The 14,169-nt window shown below is 34.4% G+C and overlaps 1 long non-coding RNA gene across 1 annotated transcript in view; it reads left to right on the top strand.

The window, feature by feature from the left end:
* LOC116632195 overlaps positions 1-14,169 on the top strand; it is a 361,778-nt gene that overhangs the window by 129,944 nt on the left and 217,665 nt on the right. The window lies entirely within an intron of this gene.

Here is a 14,169-nt window from a genome sequence, read left to right as displayed (position 1 = left end):
TTTCTCATTTCTTATTTGAAAATGATTCTTCAACTTATATTTTTTTGATGATTATTTTTAAATAACAAGCAGCTGGCATTTGTGACCTGACATAAAAAGCATGACAGTTGAGCTTTTAGCCACACATACAGAAACCCAGCTCACCATAATCTTGGTGGAAGGATTAGATTTCTGTTTTTATTAACTTTTCCTCAAGAGACCGACACTTGGCTATTTACTTCCACTTCCACTTTGGGGGGTATCATTGTTGTTGCTTCTGGGTGACATAAACGACCTCTTCAGCTTAAATTCACTAAACTTTTAGAATGCAATTTAGTATCTGCTGGAGCCTTAAGGTAAACATACATGCGAGACAATATTTCATACTGGAGTATTCCCTATCCACCTATGTTATGAAGAGTGATCTTCATAGAGGTAGTTGCACTCTATTCTCTAAATTGTTTTTAAATTTCCTTGTAGCTGACTTAAGTCAATAGAGCAGTGTAGTGCACCTTTTGAAAAATCTCCTGTCTCACTTCTCAATACTCCCCATTTTTTTTTCATTTTAAGCAAGAGAACTCACCGTCATATACTGTATAGTTATCTGTGATCTATTGGTCCAACTCTGCTGGATTAATGCCAGATTTCAACACTTAGCTCCCCACTGGCAAACTACTTTCCCACCAGTGGTTAAAAAACGATCACTTTTATGCTTAAGCACACACATTGACATCTCCCGTCTTGAATTCTTCTGAAAAAGAAGAAAAATAGCTAGAGAAGTCTACCATAGCAGCCCCCTCTGGCAGGGATTCGAAAGTAAAAGAGCATTTTCAATTTCAGTCAAAACCAACTGGTTCAGAAAAGTTCAGGTACTTCAGAAGTTAACACAGAGCTTCCTTTGGTCCCATCAGGATTGATATTCCTATCTGCCCAGTTTGCTTCTACTCACTTCAGCTGTTTTGTTATTACTTATAGAAAATGTTGCCTCAGCTGGAAAGCAGAATCATATCAGAAAGCATTTTTAGAGGAGTTTAATGATGATATTTCAGTGGGACAAAAGGAAAAGAGTGCCCCCTCAGGATTTCTTTAAAATCCATAAAGCTAGGTTTTGAAAGGAACATGATTGGAATGCAGCAAGAATCCTATCCTTAACAATTCCTCTTCATTGAATTGCTTCCTGGTTGTTCTTTAAATGGCAACCCTTCGTAGTATGGGGCATCTTTACTTACTGGAAAAAAATGGCAGCCTTCTCATGACACAAAACTATTAGTTTCACACAAAGAATTGAAATAAATTATTTTCTCCCTTTCCTGTTTTAGGATGAAATTTTCAGCTTTGGTCAAGAGTGTTTGATTTACTTCTCAAGGGTAAATGGGATAAGAAATCTTGAAATTAAAAAAAAAAGTGCCAATTGAATTTGAAAAAAAAAGTCGATAGTTTTTTTTCTTGAATTTGAAATTTTTGTGCTTTCCTTGATTTCTTAAGCAAATGGAGTTGTTAGATTACTGTAGGTTTTTCATGAGTTATCAACATACAACAGATTAAAAAAACAGTATTTTAATGAGGCTTTAAGAGAAAATCCAGAAGTTTTCTTACATATTTATGAAAGATATCTAAATAGAAAATTGGTGCTTACAAAAAAATCACAGTAAAACCAGAAAGGGTACAACAGAACAGCAAGGAGACAAGAGTAAAAGAATGGTGTTGAGTCAGGTGTTGCCTTATATGAGACTATCGATACAAAAGTACTTACAGAAGTTACCCTTGTGGACTTGTGAAGATAGAGGTACTTCAAGAAACAAGTGTTGAAGTAGTCAGTGGAAGAAATAAAGAGCTAGGTTTCATATTAGAAGCCATACCTTAACTTTTTCTAAATCTTTACAATAAAGAAATGGACACTTTTATAAAGGCAAATAAGCAAACAACCCTGAAAGTCCTAAGTCCAAGTTAAAGGAGAGGAACACATTTAAAGGAAATATTGGGAAAAAAAAAAAAAAAAGAAACTGAAAGAGTCTAGGAGGAATGAGAAAAGGAGATACACAAGAATACTGTCTTTGCAGACAAAGGAGACAGCATTCAGGAGGAGGAAGTCATAAACAGTTACAGCTGTAGAGTAGAGGTCAAGGAGGGTGATAACTGTTGGGTGGTCAGAGAAAGATGGGGACTGAAACACATCAGTGAACTTTGTGACAAGGTTTTTGTTGATCTTACAGGAATTTCAATGGAGTGATTGATGGAAGTTTGAAGAGAAAAAGGAAAAATCAGGAGCAATATTTAATTAATGTTATTTAAGAATTTTAACTGGGAAAGGGGGGTTGATTAATAGGATTGCAATCAGAAGTAATGATAGCAGAGGATTGTGTTTGTGTGTGTGTGTTTTGATATAAGGTATTTTATAATATTAAAAAATACTTCTTATCTGAATTATAAAAAATGAGGAAGAAATAGAAGCTGAGACAATACCACGTAAGATGCTAGTGAGAAGATATTTAGAAATAATATTCCTCAAAATTAATAGAAAATCTAATAAAGCACCATAGTAGAGAAGTGAGTTTTAACGAGAAGAAGGAGTCTGTCTTTCACTCTGAGATCACAGGGATAGATGAAAAAAAAAAAAAAAAAAGTAGAAAAATGGTGAGGATATATATGTGAACACACATGAAATGTTTTTGGGTTTGTTATTTTTTTTCTTTGGTTTTTTACTTTTCAGTGTTTTATTGGTAAAAATCAAGTGTATAGAAAAAGTAAAAAATTTATATAGCAAACGCCCATATACTGACATACAGTTTCAATAGTTAACATATTCCATAAATTGTCTCTGTCTTTGTCTCTCTTTCTCTCTCATTCTTTTCCTCTTTCTATAGCTGAAAAATTTCAAAGTAACTTGAAGGTATAAAGACATTTCATAATTCAGCATTCATCTTCTGAAGATTGTTCGTCAAAAATTAATAAATTTAAGGTCATTCCCTAATATTTAAGATCCAGTTTGGAGTGATTTTGATCAGGTGAACAGAGGTTGCAAGTGAAAGTGGAAACAAGAGGTTGGAATTTGACCAGAGATCAGGAAGTTGGAATGTTGCTTACAGACTAAGAGCGAGAAGACGTGAGGACTAATAAGCGAAGATTGGAACAAAATTGTAGTTTTACAGTCTAAACATTCAGAAAACTATGCCTGCTCTATAACCGAAGAAAATAGACAAATCTCTGTTATGTGAGTTTTGAGTGCAGAAAATTCCTCACCACTTTCCCTATCCCATTCTTCTAACTCTGCCATTGTTCTTGAACTTTTCATGTTATATATTATTTTAGGTTAAATGAGTTGACAGTCTCTGTTAAAGAGTGAAAATAGTACCATATAGTTAGTGTATCATTAGTATTGTCATTCAGTGAACACTACTTATATCTTAACAATGCCTAGCATAAATAAATGGCTCTTTAATGCTGAATCTCTGGAGCCTATGGTATTCTACTTATAACTAATTTTGTAAATGAGATCTCCAGTGGTGTCTTTAAGACACAGTGTTTTAACTGCTTTCATTGTGTGGAGGATTGGACCTTCCTTCAATTGACTCTTCATTTATAAGTAACTAAAATGACCAATGCAATATTTTCACTAGTTTGTAATATAAACATGTACATCTCTTTTATTTTTTAATAGTTATTTATTATTAAGTGTTATTGTTTTTATTAAGAAGAATACCAGTATCTGTTTCTGGAGATTTCCTTGCCATGAAAGGACCAGTAATCTACAGCATACTCAGGGTTTACTCATTCCTAAATGCATTGCCTCTTATACCAAATAAAGGAGAAAAAGTGAGAGAGACAGAGACAGCAAGAGAATCAAAGAACTCAACTGCCTGGTGATTCCACAGTTTTTACACTTCATATGCAAAAACCAAGGTCATTGGGAGAAAGTCTTAGAATAACTAGAGGAAATTGCTTTTATAGCACACAAGAGAAGTGTGCAGATATAAAAAGGAAAAAATAATATTTCAAAAATATTTCACTCATATTGTCATTGTGAAGTTGAAATGAGTTGATACATGTAAGCCATTTAGAACAATACAGGCAGGGGGTAAGAATGCAATATAAATATTATGTGATATAGTTGTTTTCACTACTTAATGCACTTGCACATACCATTGATCTAGAAAATATTTCCCTTTTCTCTTTTATTTTTTATTTATTTATTTCTTGATTTAGCCAAAAAGGAAGTCACACATATGTACACACAGCAAAAAAAAAAAATTTTAAATATTTCTCCAGATTATTTGGCCCTCTTAGATTTTTTTCCTGTCCATCATGAGGATAGGAAGGAGCAGAGACGAGACACAAAACAGCCTCAAAAGAAGCACAAGTCCAGATGTGAGCATTTTTTTTCTCTAATGGGTACTAAATGGAAGGAAAAAAAAATCCAAAATACTTGTATATTGCTTTTTACCATTTTTATAAGAAAATGCAATAGTTCTATAGCATTTAAGCAATTTTTATTATTTACCTGTCACTGAAGCCTTAAGAGGAGTCAAATTACAGGTAACATCCACTATAGAATCTGATTGTAATGTTGCACCTTGGGTCAATTATATTTTTTTTTAAGACATGTTTGAAGAAATCCACTAAATATCATACTTTTACAGTGACTGTCGAATATTTCAGAATATATATATATGTAATATACATATGGACTCATCAGAAAAATAAAAATTAGGTCATACCAAATTTATTTTATTTTATTCTGTATTCTTGAATGTTGGTCATTCATATTTATTTATGTCAAATAACAAGAAGATTTAATTAACCAACATTAATAGGCTTCTGCTATTTTAAATTCTAAATATAAATTTATTTTACATAAAACAAGTCAGAAGCATAGGGACTTCCAAAAATTTGATGTGGTCTTATGATTTTTCCCCTGTTATTTTGAAAGTGAAACACAAATTTCATAGACTATAAAGATGAAAAATAATACTAGGTGGCAAAGATTGAATTTGGAAGAACTGCCTTCCTGTGGAAGTTGCAAATTTGCCTCCGATACGAGAGGAGTGATTGTTAAAACAAAATACTTCCCTTGCTTTCTAAAATACATCAGTTCTATTAGAAGTCTCTTATAAAATATCTTTACATGTTAATCAGTTTTTGGGCTTTCAAAGTTGAAACCTGAAATTCAGCCTGTGTGATTAGGAATTCCTGAACACAGGCTTTCCTGAGCAAACCCTTAAGCTTGGATGTAACTTGGATCCTGGTAACAATGGACAGATTTTTAGTATCAGATACTTCAGCATTTTATAAATTTAGTTAAATATAGAAATGTTCCATCTGTCATTTTCTAAATTTGGTCTTGTTTTACTTATTTTTTTTAACAAAACATATGCATGCTCCAATAAAACAAAATCTGATTATTATTCATTAAATACCTGCAATCTGTCACAACCTTAAGGATGTTGTATTTTATTTTCTAGTCTATTATGATACAATGAATCTGATTATCAGTATGAATCAGATTATCACCCAGAAAGTAAAGTTAAACAAACAAAACACCAGTTGTCTCAGTCCTGAAGTTTATGTGAAATTTGTCAGTTGGCTGATTGATTTACAACATTCTAAATATCATTAAAATATATATATAAATGTTGAAGGTACACTTTTTTAAAAAAGATTTTATTTATTTATTTGAGAGAGAGAGAGAGAGAGAGAGGGTGTGCATGCATGCACAGAGAGGAGCAGAGGCGGAGGGAGGGAGAAAGGGAGAGAATCTCAGATTCTGTGCTGAGCACCAAGCCCAACACAGGGCTCTAACCCAAGACCCTGAGATTTTGACATGAGCTAAAACTAAGAGTCGGGTGCTTAACTGAGTGAGCCATCCAGGCACCCCATTGAAAGTACACTTTTGATACTTCTTCATACTTAGAATTATGATGTATTCCTTAAATGCTCTCATTCTGTGATTAGTAAATATTTTTGTCTTATTATTCAACCAAAGTCTTCCTCACTCTTATTTTATTTATAAGGCAATTAAAATACAGTTAGAAACAGAAAACTGCAGTGCAGACCAACCCTAGCCACTCAAGAGATGAGAAAAATAAGATTTACATAAATGGGGAGATCTTACATTTGCACAGGGCTGGGAAGTAAGCTCCATCCAGTTCTATAGAAGGTGATGCTATAGCTGTGCATAACATTTGCATTCCAAAATTTCTTCATGCCTAAACCAATGCTGAGACATATCTTCATGAAAGCTATTTCATTTTGTAAATGCTAAAGAACGAGTAAAGGAACAATTATTCTGGTTATCAAATGAGTTTGTTAGGGGCCAAAAGAGTCTTTAGATCAAAATATAACAAAGAAAATGGCTGTTATTGTCTCTGGTAGTTTGATTTTAATGTGCGCAGATTTTCACTTAGTAATTTTATATTTCAGTAGCTTTCAGAATAGGACTTGGCATTTATGATTCACTTTTTAATTTCTTTGGAATGTATTTAATTCCAAAATCTAATAAATAGCTATCTATGCACACATTTAATCAGTCTATAGAATATTTAATACATATGCATTGCTCTTATCAGAACAGATACTATACAGAGTCTGCTCTTTGCATCATTAGCTTCTGAATCAACGTCTTGTTTAAGTGGGTCCAATTTTCAGAGTTAGGCTCCTTGCTTGAACTTCAGCCTTAAGGGAGCCCCAGAAATTTGGTTTCTCATATCTATTTTGGAAATTTATTATTTATTACAAGGGCTAAGTTGCTATAGCAAAGATATCCCAAAGTAGAGGTGCTTATAGAAAAGATAATAATTTTCATACGGCAGTCCCAAGATGAGTGTCCAGATTGCAGGGTGGCTGTGCTTTGCATTCTCATTCTGCCTGGACCTTCCTATTTCCTTGCTTGGCAGTCTACATGGTTGCTATCCTTATTTGTATAATCAGAGCTTGATTGCAAATACATCATTATTTTAATGCACAGAAAGAGGAAAGGAGAACACTAGTAAAGAAGGGGGCTTTTACATTGGAGATGACTCAAAGGTTAACAGTCAGTCTCCTTAGAATCTATTTTCAGAGGAGGCTTTTTAGAAAGAGGCTCTTTCAGAGGAGGCTGGGAAATATCTCTTGCTGGGCAGCAATGTACTCCATTACAATTCCGTTACTGTGGAAGAAGAGGAGATGTCCTGCCTTGCCCTGACATGGGAACTTCTGTCTCCAGGAATTCTCTAAAGTTGGTAAAGGTGTGCTGCTGCATAATTGCATGCACCTTTGAATCAGCATTTTAAATTCTTCAAGTAATCTATATAAATTCAAATTCTACAGTAGAAATCACTTATCTATAAAACTTAAAATGTATATTTTATAAAACATTTTAATGACATTTTTACAGGACAACTAATTTACAGCTGTCATTAATTTCTGCATGACAGAGTTGAAAAATACGAATATAAATGTATTAATAAAAATATGGGGCCTTTATTGGATCCTCAAGGTCTTAGTTTATCTTTCAATATAATCAATGAATGTACTCCCATTTACTCATTTGTTCTTCTAACAAATAATTATTGAAAGCCTATCTTCGTATATGTGCACATGGAAAATTAAAAGTAACATGTTACCTACTTAACAAGGAAATTAAAATTTAATAGGAAATATAACACATATTAAAGAGATCTTCTGAAGACAAAAATAAAACAAAAATGCCCTTTTTGTTTGGTTTATGAGAATTTGATTTCCAGAGGTAAATAGAAAATTTAAGTTCAGGGAAACAGTAATCCATTCTAGTTAGGTTCCAACTATGGAAACATCCAAGAATTATTTGTTAAACTTTGGAGAATCACTTTTCTATAAGAACTGATTGATCAGAGAATGTTATTTCTGTATTTTTCACAATTACTTGAAATTTTCAAAAACTGTTTCTCAGCAGTTTTGCAGCCTCAATGACATATGAGTTCAGAAATCCCCAGACAGTTGTGTCTCCTCAAATAGAGATAAGGAGACTGTCAGGATGTCCATCTTCTCTTCAAAACTGCTTTAAGAATGATAGACCACAAATCATTCTGGACAGGAAGAAATGAAAGTCTGTGTCAACTATGTTCTTTCCCCTCTGGGTTTGAAGATGAAGAAATCCTCTTAAACTATACATTAATGTGTAGTAATTGATATATTAAGATCAGCTTGGATGCTGTCAGTCTCACTGTGTGTGTATCTAAAGTTAGCAGCTTACAAATAGCCATTTGCCTTCTGCTCAAGGAGCAGAAACAGAAATTTGCATGATATCCTACCATTATGTAAATATGGGTAAAGACCACTGGTAAACCATTTCTAGGGACTGCTTTGTTTATACTTAGTAGATGTATTATGTCCCTGTGACAATAATAATCTTTACTTTTCTTAAGTTCAGCCTTTTCTTAAGGAACTGTTTTAGTAATTTATATAGGAAAAACTTGTGAGACACTGAGGCCCACTACATTGATTAAAAACAACATGTTCATGGCATGCCTTCACATTAAAATCTATAGATATTTTAAGGATTTTCTTGAATCAATTGGAGCCAAGTCCATAATGATGTTTACTGTAAATGTAGCAAATGATCTCTCTTTCTCTCTCTCTTTAGATTCTACTTATAAGTGAAATTGTATGGTGTTTGTCTTTCTTTGACTTATTTCACTTAGCATAATACCCTCCAGGTCGATCTATGTTGTTGCAAATGACAAGATTTCATTCTTTTTTATGGCTGAGTAATATGCTAGTGTGTGTGTGTGTGTGTGTGTGTGTGTGTGTGTGTGTACCACATCTTTAGTCACCTGTCAATGGATACTTGAGTTGCTTCCATATCTTGGCTATTGTAAATAATGCTGCAGTAAACATAGGGGTGCATCTATATTTTTAATTAGTGTTTTTATTTTTTGGGTAAATGCCCAGTAGTGGAATTAATGTATCATATCGTTTTTCTATTTTTAATTTTTTGAATAGCCTTCATACTGTTTTCCACAGTGGCTATCCAATTTATATTACCCTGCATTCAGGTTATACTAGCCTTTCTGACTGGCATGAGGTGATATCCTCTTGTGGTTTTGATTTGCATTTTCCTGATGATTAGTGATGTCGAGCATCTTTTCATGTGTCTATTGGCCATGTGTATGTCTTATTTGGAAAAAATATCTGTTCAGGTCTTCTGCCCATTTTTAATTATTTTTTTAAGATTTTTTAATTTATTTATTTGACAGAAAGAACATGCAAGTAGGGGCAGTGGCAGGCAGAGGGAGAGGGAGAAGCAGGCTCCCCGCTGAGCAAGTAGCCTGATGTGGGGCTCGGGGCTCGATCCCAGAATCCTGAGATCGTGACCTGAGCTGAAGGCAGACTCTTAAGCGACTGAGCCACCCAGGTGCCCCTTCTGCCTGTTTTTTAATCACTTTGTGTGTGTGTGTGTGTGTGTGTGTGTGTGTGTGTTGAGTTGTAAAAGTTCTTTATGTATTTTGGATATCAATCCCTCATTAGATATATCATTTGCAAAATTGCAAATATCTTCTTCCATTCACTAGGTTACCCCATTCCCCCACTGTTTTAATGACATTTTTGTCATTGAAATGCCCCTCCAGCAACCCTCAGTTTGTTTCCTATAGTTAAGAGTCTTATGGTTTGTCTCCCTCTCTGATTTCATCTTACTTTATTTTTCTCTCCCTTCTCCTGTGCTCCTCTGTTTTGTTTCTTAAATTTCACACTGAATGTAATCATATGGTATTTTTCTTTCTCTGACTCACTTATTTCACTTAGCGTAATACAATCTAGTTCTATCCATGTCCTTGCAAATTGCAAGATTCCATTCTTTTTTATGACTGAGTAATATTCCATTGTGTGTGTGTGTGCGTGTGTGTGTGTGTGCGTGTGTGTGTGTGTGTATCACGTCTTCTTTATCCATTCATCAGTCGATGGACATTTGTGCTGTTTCCATAATTTGGGCTATTGTAGATAATGCTGCTGTAAACAGTACAGTTACACATTTGAGTTAGTATTTTGTATTCTTTGTGTAAATACCTAGTAATGCAATTGCTGGATTGTATGGTAGTCCTATTTTTAACTTTATTTTTTAACAACATAGCTATTTTTTTTTTTTTTTTTTTAAGATTTTATTTATTTATCTGACACAGAGAGAGAGAGCACAAGCAAGGGGAGTGGCAGGCGGAGGGAGAGGGAGAAGCAGGCTTCCCGAGGAGCAAGGAGCCCGATTCGGGGCTCAATCCCAGGACCAGGGATCATGACCTGAGCCAAAGGCAGTTGCTTAACTAATTGAGCCACCCCAGGCACCCCAACAATATAGCTATTCTTAGTGACGCCCCATTTCTAACTCCTGCCAGCCCTGGCAACCACTTATCTACTTTTGTCTCTATGAATTTTTGCATTCTGGACATTCCATTAATTGAATCATATGGACTTTGAATCACATTTAATCATATTGAAAATGTGGCCTTCTATGTTTGATTTTATTATATTTTCAGGGTATTACTCATGCTAGAACATGTATCATTCATTCCTTTTGGGTGAATAATATTCCATTTTATGGATTTACCACATTATATTAGTCAGGATTCTCCAGAGAACCAGAACCACAGAACCAATAGGTATTCTTATTAGGGCATGTGTATATGTATATATGATTTATTATATGTTACTTCATGTGATCATGGGGACTGAAAAGTCCTACAGTCGGCCACCTGCAAGCTGGAGACCCAGAAATCAGTGGTATAGTTTATAGGCTTGAGAGCTGGAAAGCTGATGGTATACATGCCAGTCCCAGTCTGAAGGCCTGAGAATCAGGAGTGCTGAGGAAAAGATAAGATTGTTGTACCAGCTCCATCAATAGTTAGAGCAAGAACTAGTCAGGCAGAGTGAGAATTCAACCTTCCTCTTTTTGTTCTATTCAGGCCTTGATGGATTAGGCAATGCCCACCCACTTTGAAGAGGGCTGTCTGCTGTATTCATCTCACCAATTAAAATACTGATATCTTAGCACACCCAGAAATATTGTTTAACCAGTTATTTGAGCATCCCCTGGCCTACTCAAGTTGACATGTAAAATTAATCATCATATACATTTTGTTTTATTCATTCATTAGTTAATGGACATTTGGGGTTACTTGGGGCATTTGGTTTTTATAGTGACTTTTCTGAACTAATTCTGTAAAGTCTACATCCTTCATCCTCTGTGACCACTGGAATCTCTGCTCATTTAGCTTAATTGTCAGCTAATGTTTGGATAGAGATTTTGTCGTTGTCTTTTTTGAGAGTGATTCTGAATGTATCTTGAGGTATATCTTCAATACCCACTTAGACAGTTGAAATATTCCCCCTTAGCCTTCACTTACTGCTTGAACAAAGCCTCAAGTCAGCCAGAGGTGAGATCTTAGGGCCTTCTCAATTCTTTCCTGAGTATGTGCAGAGTCCTTGGCAAGTGCACAACCCTGTGAATGCACATAGCCTTTTAGATTCCTAGCGATATGTTGGAATTTTTCAAAGACCTTATGGGCATCTAATTCTATAGGTTTTCTTTATAAAGGTTTTGGTTTGCCTTTGGCTTGCCCTAATTATTGTCCACTACTCCAGGGGGTTGCAAAGTTAAATAATTACCTGTACTTTTTCAACATATACTCTATTGGAAGGCTTTTCACATTGGGTTAGTTCAGAGTGAGATCAAATAAAGGCAGTTTTGCAAGTGAGATCATCTAAGAATTACCACACAAGTCAAATACTTAACATTTGTCTGGAAATGGAGCTTTGGAAGTGCTCTAACACTGTTCTGCCCCCTCTGTTGGCTTGGCTGCCTTGCTGCTAGCTTTCACTGTGACTGCAGCCTGGTGGTTTTCAAGGCTACCATCAAGATGGGGAGTTAGGATTGTGATCCGGACAACTTAAAATGCCACAAAGCTCACTGGTTTTACTGAGATTCAGCTGTTTTTCTTGAATAAACACTCCCAAGAATTGCTGCAAGTCTTTGCCTAATTTCCAGAGTCCTGAAGATGTTGATTCTGACAATATTTTATAGATTTATAATTGTGTATATATAGAAGAGAAGTTTTGGAGATTCTTACTAAGACTGCCATTTTTGCTAATGTCGTCTGGTTCTTTTGAGAACGTATTGACATGGAAAGTAACTTTATCTCTCGCTTTTTGGATGCAGTAACAGATTTTCATTATGTTTTCAGTCCAACTGTTTTTTCCACAGAGGGGGCCATGGACAAACAGGACCCAGATCACTGTTCACTATCATTATTCCTGACAATGTAACTGGCTTAACAATCCTTACAACAGGACTCCATCAGCATTAAGAAATAAAAAGAATCAAAGTAAATGTTTTGAAAGATGAAAGTAGTCTTATAATAACCTCTAATTGTAAACACACAAATAACCTAGAAAATCAATATTAATTAGGAAAGCATGGGCCCTAAGACATTGTTAGAAACCAGATTGTACACTACTGTACATACTCTGAAATATGATAGGAGCATACTAATCATGTTCTTTTAAAGTGTGACAGGCAACTTTGTTGCCTTTGTTGTCTTGGAATTTGTACAAATTTAAAAATTTCCTTTTGAAGACATGGGTTGAATTCTAAGGGGAAATGATTGCTTTATTTTTATCAATTAAAGTTTCTCACTTGAAAAACAGAAGATTGCTGTCTCATGTAAACACTTGCAAGAAAATCATAATCTTTGGTTTAGAAAAGATATTTAAAGAAAACTTAAGAGTACCTGCCTAGAAAACTTAGAGGTAGAACGAGTGTAATTTAAAAGAGAAAGTGGATTTTATTAATGTTTATTGTAGCAAATCTAATAAATATGTTTGTTGTTCTACAGAGAAATCTTAAGTTTAAACAGTTCAATTAAAAATTTCTGTCAGGTGATTCATAGTGAAATGTCTAGAAAGGAGTCATTGTATGAAAGTTTCAGTAGTTGTGTATTCAAAAGTGGTATGCTAAATTTTGAGAATGAAGGTAGGAAAAAAGTGATCTAAAATTAAAAAAAAAATTATTTACATTTTTCTTTTGATGAGAACCTTTAAGTTTTACTCTCCTGGCAACTTTCAAATATGCACTACAATATTATTGATTATAGTTATCATGCTATACATTACCTCCCTGTGACTTATTTATTTTGTATCTTTGACCACCTTCATGCATTTTGTACCCTAACCCCCCTTCCCCTCTGGCAACCACCATTCTGCTTTGTGTATCTCTGAGTTTTGTTTTGCTTTATTCATTATTTTGTTTTGTTTTGTTTTGTTTGAGATTCCACATATAAGAGATGATGCAATATTTTTCTCTGTCTGATTTATTTCATTTAGCATCATACCCTCAAGGTCTGTCCATGTTGCACATGGCAAGATTTCATTCTTTTCTAGGGCTCAGAAGTATTTCAGTGTGTGTGTGTGTGTGTGTGCGCGCGCATGTGTGTGTGTGTGTGTGTGTGTGTGTATCACATCTTTATCAATTCATCCTTTGATGGACACTTGCATTGTTTCCATATATTGACCATTGTAAATATTGCTTCAGTTAACATAGGGGTGCATATATCTTTTCAGATTTGTGTTTCCATTTCCTTCTGATAAATACCCGGAAATGGAATTGTTGAATCATATGATAGTTCTATTTTTAATTTTCTGAGGAATCTCCACACTGTTTTCCATAGTGTTGAACCAATTTATATTCCCATTTAATAACACATTAAGGTTCCTTTTCCTAACAGTCTTGCCAACACTTGTTTTTTCTTATCTTTTTGATACTCTACAGCATATGTGTGAAGTAATATCTCATTATAGTTTTGATTTGCATTTACCTGATGAAGTGTGATTTGAACATCTTTTTATGTGCCTATTAGCCATCTATATGTCTTCTTTGGAAAAATGTCTATTCAGATCCTCTACCCATTTTTTAACTCAGATCATTTGGTTTTTTTGGCATTGAGTTGTGAGTTTTTATATATTTGGGATATTAGCTCCTTATCAGATTTTTATTTGCATATATTTTCTCCTGTTCATTAGGTTTTCTTTTCATTTTGTTGATGGCTTTCTTTCAGTGCAGGAGCTTTTTAGTTTGATAGTCTCACTTGTTTATTTTTGCTTTTGTTGCCTTTGCTTTTGGACATTTTAATCATAATGTGTCTTGGTGTGGATCTTTTGGGGCTCATCTTTTTTGGAATTTTCTGGGCTTTTTTA

The sequence above is a fragment of the Phoca vitulina genome, unplaced genomic scaffold (genome assembly GCF_004348235.1).
Source record: "Phoca vitulina isolate PV1807 unplaced genomic scaffold, GSC_HSeal_1.0 scaffold6, whole genome shotgun sequence".
NCBI classification, from domain to species: Eukaryota; Metazoa; Chordata; class Mammalia; order Carnivora; family Phocidae; genus Phoca; species Phoca vitulina.
This window is presented reverse-complemented; position numbering and strand designations above follow the sequence as displayed.